This window comes from Macaca nemestrina, chromosome 6 (assembly GCF_043159975.1).
Source record: "Macaca nemestrina isolate mMacNem1 chromosome 6, mMacNem.hap1, whole genome shotgun sequence".
Classification (NCBI taxonomy): Eukaryota; Metazoa; Chordata; class Mammalia; order Primates; family Cercopithecidae; genus Macaca; species Macaca nemestrina.
Window position 1 is genome coordinate 35,876,285 of NC_092130.1, and position 7,482 is coordinate 35,883,766.

The window sequence follows — 7,482 nt, forward strand, 5'->3', positions numbered from 1 at the left end:
TTTCTGTATGCCAAGAACAACTACACATCATGTATAAAACTAAGGTCAAGTGTACAGCAGATTTCAAGCAAATCATTATTCCCCAAAAGATAATTTTACATAGTTTTTTGAAGGAAATTGGTCTCAATTTGTTGATTCTTTTCAACAAAAATGTTAAGCTACACATGTTTTTTACTTCATTTTACATTTGTCTGAATAAAGCAATCCCTCCAACATATTTGCAGCGTTTTGCAACATCAGATGTTGCTTCCAGCTGCAAAAAAAAAAAAAAAAAAAAAAATTATCCTTTATGCTCCCTTATGCTCTAAACAATTTAGAATGTTTATATCTGTAGAAACAGTAGCTGCATGAGGAGTCCAGTACCCGAGAGGTGGTTGTTTCTATACACTATTAGACTATATCAAAGACAGCATTGTCAAGTACTTAATGATTGGCTTTTCATGTGGGACCCAACATTCCAATAGAGCCTTTATTATTCCTACCAATCTGGCTTTAGTTCATCTTCTACAGACACTCCAGATTAAATTTTCTTCATTATCATTACAGAACTACACAAATAAGTGGCGCATCTGTTCAGGAAGTGGTTTATTATCTGTTTGGATGAGGTTTGAGATGAATAGAAAAAATAACTATACAGGAGAGAAATGCACCAAGGTTTATGCCCACTGTGGAATTCAAGACCAGTTGTGTTATCTCTGAAAATCCTTTGGTCTCTCCCTTCCACTGAATGGGGAATTATTAACTAATGATTTGGTACCATTTATCATGAGGAAGAATGCAAAGCAGATAGAAATCAAACCAAAACAAATGCACAGAAACCTGGCACGTGATAAGGGTCTAATGACGACCTCACATTGTTTCATTCAATTTCCGGCCCATCTTTCCAAAAGAAAACTTGAAGAACTGTAAATATTTTACCAACAATCCCATATCAGATATTTCTCATGCAAAACAAGGCTGTATAAATAAATCTGTTGATTAGGAATGCATCAACACATTACAGCTGTGCCATTCACATGGGGCTTACAACCAATCTTTTCTGTTACTATTAGGCTTACACCATTCATTTCAGAACTAGCATAAGGCCTAGGCAGTCTGAAGAATCTATGCCAGCCCTGATCAGGTCTGCATTCAGGTATTTGTCTGCAACATACCTTGACTGTACTCCCAGTTTGCCATAGCTCAGTCATAAAATGTGCTACAAGTGGTTCATTTCTGTTAATAACTAAATAACAGTGAAAACAGAAACAACAACAATAATAATACTTACTCAAACTTTAACATAAAAGTAAATCACCTGATAATCTTGTTAAAATGCAGATTCTGGCCAGGCGTGGTGGCTCATGCCTGTAACCCCAGCACTTCGGGAGGCTGAGGTGGGCGGATCACGAGGTCAGGAGATTGAGACCATCCTGGCTAACACGGTGAAACCCCGTCTCTACCAAAAATACAAAAAATTAGCCGGACGTGGTGGCGGGCGCCTGTAGTCCCAGCTACTCGGAAGGCTGAGGCAGGAGAATGGCGTGAACCCGGGAGGCGGAGCTTGCAAGTGAGCCGAGATCGCGCCACTGCACTCCAGCCTGGGCGACAGAGCGAGACTCATCTCAAAATAAGTAAGTAAGTAAGTAAGTAAGTAAGTAAGTAAGTAAGTAAATAAAACTAAATAAATAAAAATTCAGATTCTGTTTCACTAAGTCTGGGGTGGGGACTAAAATTGTATTTCTAACAAGCTCCCAATCTTGCTGATGTTTCTGGCATGTAGAAAATACTAGCGTGGAAATAGACCTATGGTGTTTAATAACGCTAGCCACCTGTGGCTACTGAGCACTCAAACTGCAGCTACCCAAATGGAGATGTGCCCTGAATATAAAATGCACATCAGACATCAAATGCTTACTGCTCCCCAAAATGCAATAGGTCATTAATAATTTTGTATTGATTAAATATTTAAACGATTTTCATATATTACAGTTAAATAAAACATATTATTTAAATTAATTTTACCTGTTTATATTTACTTTTTAAAATGTGGCAACTAGAAATTTTAAAATTATGTATATGGCTTGCACATTTCCACAATGCTGAGATGAACAACTTGTGAGTTTTTTGTTTGTTTGTTTCTTTAATGTATATATGTTAAACATTATATACATCACCATACCTTAAAAAATATCTCTTTGACATGCCTGCCTGGAGGTGGGATAAGTCTATTCTTGCCACCAATCAAGTAGATGAACCTATTAAAATGCATTCAACAGAAATGAAATCAAATAGCATTAAGCTATAAGGAAAAGTATTTGTTCAGGTAACAGTAAACTAAGACTGGAGTACTTAATTTGGAACTCTGACTCTATTTCTTTTTAATTCTCTTAGTTAGATCCAATGCTCAGGCAAAGTGGCACATCTGCAACTGGAAAAAAAAAAAAAAACAGAGAAAAAAGAGATAATCTCTTCCTTGAGTCTCTGTTTTAAAAACAAGAAAACTTTTCCAGAAACCACTAATAAACTTTAATTCCATCTCATTGTTTCAAACTGAGTCAGATCCCCAGTCTTAAACTAGTTCTTGTGAACTAAAAATTGACATGTTCTTATTACCTTAGACAGAGTTGCTTGTATCAATCACTGATAAAAAGAAATGGAATTAACAAGGTTCAGTTGAACTAATCATGAAACATCCCCAGAAAAGTGAAGTTGATCTTCCAAAGTGCAAGGCCATCACCTGATGGGAAATAAATAGGGTGGAGGAGGATAGACTGAAGACCAACAACAGTAGGTGAGACCCCTCTTCTGTTGTATAGGGTTATTATTTTGAGAAAAGTATACTTGATAATGGTATTATTTTTCCAAATCAACAGGTCTTTTATTGGATCATTTAACTATCACAATTAGTTCTTTGGAATCATCTGGCATCTTGTTTATGTAACCAGACAACTGTTACAACTTATTCAGCTTGCTAAACTGTCCCTTTTACAGAGACATAGATGCCATCAAAATTTTTTCTGATACTCTTGTTTTTAGCTGTTGTGGCTTACTGAATCAAAGCAGTTGAATTTGAAGCAAGTTCAATGTCATTTCCTTCCAGGACTAAGTCATCTTTCAGGACTTGAGATACTGAACAAGCAACACCTGGCCATCTGAACCCTGTGGAGATTATATATATATTTATATATATATATTTGAGATGGAGTTTCACTCTTGTTGCCCAGGCTGGAGTGCAATGGTATGATCTCGGCTCACTGCAACCTCAGCCTCCAGGGTTCAAGTGATTCTCCTGCCTCAGTCTCTCAAGTAGCTGGGTTTACAGACGCCCGTCAGCATGCCTGGCTAATTTTTTGTAGTTTTAGTGGAGACGGGTTTCACCATGTTGGCCAGGCTGGTCTCAAACTCCTGACCTCAGGCAATCCTCCACCTCAGTGTCCCAAAGTGCTGGGATTACAGGCATGAGCCACCTCATCTGGCCTTATCCAAGGAATGTCTGATTTCAACACGAGACCTAATCTCAGGGATAATGACATGGATGGGGAAGTGAGCATCCACAGACCTCATATTGTAATGGAAGTCCAGTGTAACACCTTTGATCATGTTCTGTACGTTACTACGAATAGTGCAAACAGTAGCCACTTTCTTTCTATTTCCCCCCTTCTGTCAACCTTGAGCCTCTTCTTTCCCTTTCCAAGGAGACTAAGTTCTACATTGATGTGACTGAAGTCCCTCTGCAGGTTTCCTCTGGGGCCCTTCACAAAAACTATGCATCCCTTCAGAGTGATGTTGACATTTTCTGAAATATCAACAGTCTGCCAAGAATGGTCTTCATTCTCACAGTAGATGTGGCAAACACTGGTAAAAATTTTTATATTTTATACACACACACACACACACACACACACACACACACACACACATATTAGAACCCAGAATCCTATCACTTCATAATATGATATTGCTGACTCTCTCCAGACAGCTCTTCAGATATGCCCATAGGCAAAAATTGTGTAAACTATGTATAATTAACTGTCACCTTTTTTCCCATGCAATCTGCTGTAGAAATCTTTTCATTTAGATTTATATGACGATTTTTGCCGACTGAAATATACCATTGTAAGCAAATGCTTTAGTTTAGACCTTTCCAGTCAGCGTGCCATGAATGGACTTCAGGTACATCTCAAGCTGTTAATCCACTCAGTCTTCAGTGTAGCCAGGTGAAGCCAGGGGCTTCCCAGCATATAGCTTTATTAGAGCAAGATTCTGATGGCCCTGCTCAATCATAAAATTTGTAAAGCATAGCCACTAATTTCTGCCAGTTTTTGATATTTCTGTTATTTTGAAATTTTCATTATTAGAAACAAATTACTATAAACATTATTAGTCATATATATTTTCCCAGTTGTTGGTTCTGGCAAAAAAATTTTAGACACTTGTATTTTCAGCAGGTTTTTTAAGGCTTCAAGAAATAGACATGCGTAACACTCTTTAGGTATTAGAACTTTATAGTTGAGAAATATGAAGATATAGAAAGATAGTGGTTACATTCCCATCAGCTCTTCATCAAGATCCTAATCAAGTTCATTTGATATCACTTGGGATAACAATTAGAAATAAGGTGATCTGTCTCACTAGACTTTCTGATATTTAGACATCCTAAAGTGGAGTAATGTCAAACCAGTACAGAGGAGGTTGGCTTCGCTAATATTCAGTTAACCTATGGATGGTTTGAGCCAGTACTTGCTCCATGGATACCAGAGGTGTTTCCATTCCAATTTCCCAGGGGTGTGTGTGTGTGTGTATATACTTCCAAGCAGATAAAAGAGAGGCAGAGAAAAGTGGGCAGGCAGTACACACACAAGAAACACAGGCAGACAAACAACATTTTCTGATGAAATTGGCTGAGCTTAAAATATTTTTAAAAGGTTAGAAACCTAAAGCAATTCTTTTCCAAAAATTCATATTATTAGTTCCATTTTACAAAGAAGGTGATGGAGGCTCAAAGACTAACAAAACCAGAAAGTCTTCAGAGTGATGTTTGACTCAAAATTCTATGCTCTCTATTTGAAGCCAGCTTTATCATCCAGAAAGGAACTGGTAGTTATGCAGGACAAGCAAGACCCAAAATTGAGGCTTAGCCTGGGATGGTTTTTGGCTCTGCCCAGGGGTTCTTGGCTTTGCCCAGGAAAGAATTCAAGGGTGAACTGGTGGTGTTACACAGCAACTTTTATTGAAGCTGCAGTGTACAGCAGCCAGCAGAGGTACTGCTCCTTGCAAAGCAGGACTACCCCGTAGGCAATGTGCCCAGAGTGGAGCTCAAAGGCATGTCTGCATGCATATTTATACCTACTTTAAATTATATGCAGAAATTCCTAGCAAAAAAGTGGCAACTTCAAGTCATTTGGTCATTATCATGGAAGAAGGCAGCAATTTCCAAGTGTTGCCATGACAATGGTAAATTAACGTGGCACGCTGGTGGGGTGTGTCTTATGGAAAGCTGTTTCCCACACTGGACCTGTTTTAGCTCATTCTCTATTTGGCCTGGTATCTGAGCCCCGCCTCCAGAGTCAAGCATGGCTGCCCAGTTGTCATTTTCTAAATTCATGGAAAATGTTCGTGTTGATTTGGGTGAAACTTGACCTTGATACAGCAGAACAATTTGCAAGTTCATATTCAGTGAGCTGCATGATGAAGGTGCCAGATCCACATTAGCATAGCACAATCACAAATGACTGTACAGTAGTCCTCTGTGAAAAATGGCTACATTAATGATTGCCTACTGATCAGTCTAAGTTCTAGAAGAAGATTTGCTAGGAACATCCCTGAGAGGCCTTGAATTGCTCAGCACTAGTACTATACAGTCTGGATTTTATGTGGTGTTCATCATTGTCTTATACATTCAGACTATATAAAGGTTGCCAGTAAGCAAACATAGAATCAGTTGGGTAAACTACATCTTGATACTAAATTCTGTAGAAATTGATAAATAAGCTGTAAAGTTACAATGATTTATCAGAATGATTAAAGCCATAATTTTTTATACCATTGGTTTGAACCACACAGACACTGCTGCTGAAAGGAGCCAATCATGTATACTCTACACCTGAAAAACAAAATTTTAAAACTTTGTATTAATGTTAAATATATTCATGTAAAAAATGGATCTGACATGGGTAAAACATGCAGAATACACATATGCACCAATAGTCTCTTTATTACGTATACTTTGTTGGCTCCTTGTTTTCTGAATAAACAAAGTGGGCAAGGAGACTCTAACTTTCTCCATAATTACACTTGTGAGATCATTTCATTCAACAAATATTGCTTCAGATGCTATTATGTGCCAGGCAGACAAAAGGATGCAACACTAAGCAACATGGATATTCCGCTACCTTCAAAGAGCCTGAAGTCTAGAGAGAGATAAACAATTACAATTGTTTATCTGACAATTACTAGACAGTGTAATGAGAACTCTGCTTGGAGAAGAGCAAGGCATGGTTGCTCCTAACCTACATTTTGGAGGAGCAACTTCTAATCTGATCTGACAAAAAAGTTAGGTGAAGAATAGTAAGAATAAGAGAATATCCTGTGAAAAGGCCAGAAGTTTAGAGAAAAATATTCATTCAGGGAACTGCAAATATTCAGGTATGTCTAGAACATAAAGTCTAAGTGGGGAATGGGGTAAAAAGCAGTTGAAGAAATAAGTTACAAGGACATTACAAACTCCAAAGAAAATTAAATAATTTGGACATTATTCTGAGGGCAATTGAGAGCAAGGTTGCCAGATAAAATGTAGAAGGCCCAGCAAATTTGAATTTCAAATAAACAACAAATAATTTTTAGTATAAATATATCTTATCACTAAAAAGATATGATTAAAAAATCATTGTTTATTTGAAATCAAAATAACTGGGTATTCTGTGTTTTTATTTATTTAATCTGACGACCTTCATAGGAAGTCACTAAAGGAGTTTAAGCAGAAGAATTAAATGATATAATTTGAGGTTTAGAGAGATATCACTGGTTGTGATACAGAAAACAAATTCATTCATTTGTTCACCTATGACATCATTTTTTGAGCAGCCACCTTAACATTTAAGTGAGAAACAAATCTGTAATTCCAACAAAAACTTAGGGCAGTGTCTTTTGAGTAGCATCCTTCATATTCTTGCCATATTCTCCCTTCCTGTATTGCTATGTATGCTGCAATATGTGGAGTGATTAACTGTACAGCACATTGACTACGGAGCCAGAGAATCTGGATTCAGTCTCTGACATCCTTTACTCATGAATTGTGCAAGATACTTAACCTCTTATGTCTCAGTCTCTTTATTTGGGAAAAAACGAATATAATGTTTTCTGCATATTTTAAGGATCAAATGAGTTAATGTACATAAAGCCCTTAGAACAGTGTCTGACACAGAATAAACCTTATGAAAGCATCCATTCTTACTTTAAGTATTAACTATGTTTTCTTCAAGTAAAATTTTTTTAATTTAA

The 7,482-nt window shown here is 37.2% G+C and overlaps 1 pseudogene; it reads right to left on the bottom strand.

The window, feature by feature from the left end:
- Positions 1–2,941: 2,941 nt before the first annotated feature.
- LOC112424083 (large ribosomal subunit protein uL6 pseudogene) lies at positions 2,942–4,731 on the bottom strand (annotated as a pseudogene).
- Between the last annotated feature and the right edge of the window lie 2,751 nt (positions 4,732–7,482).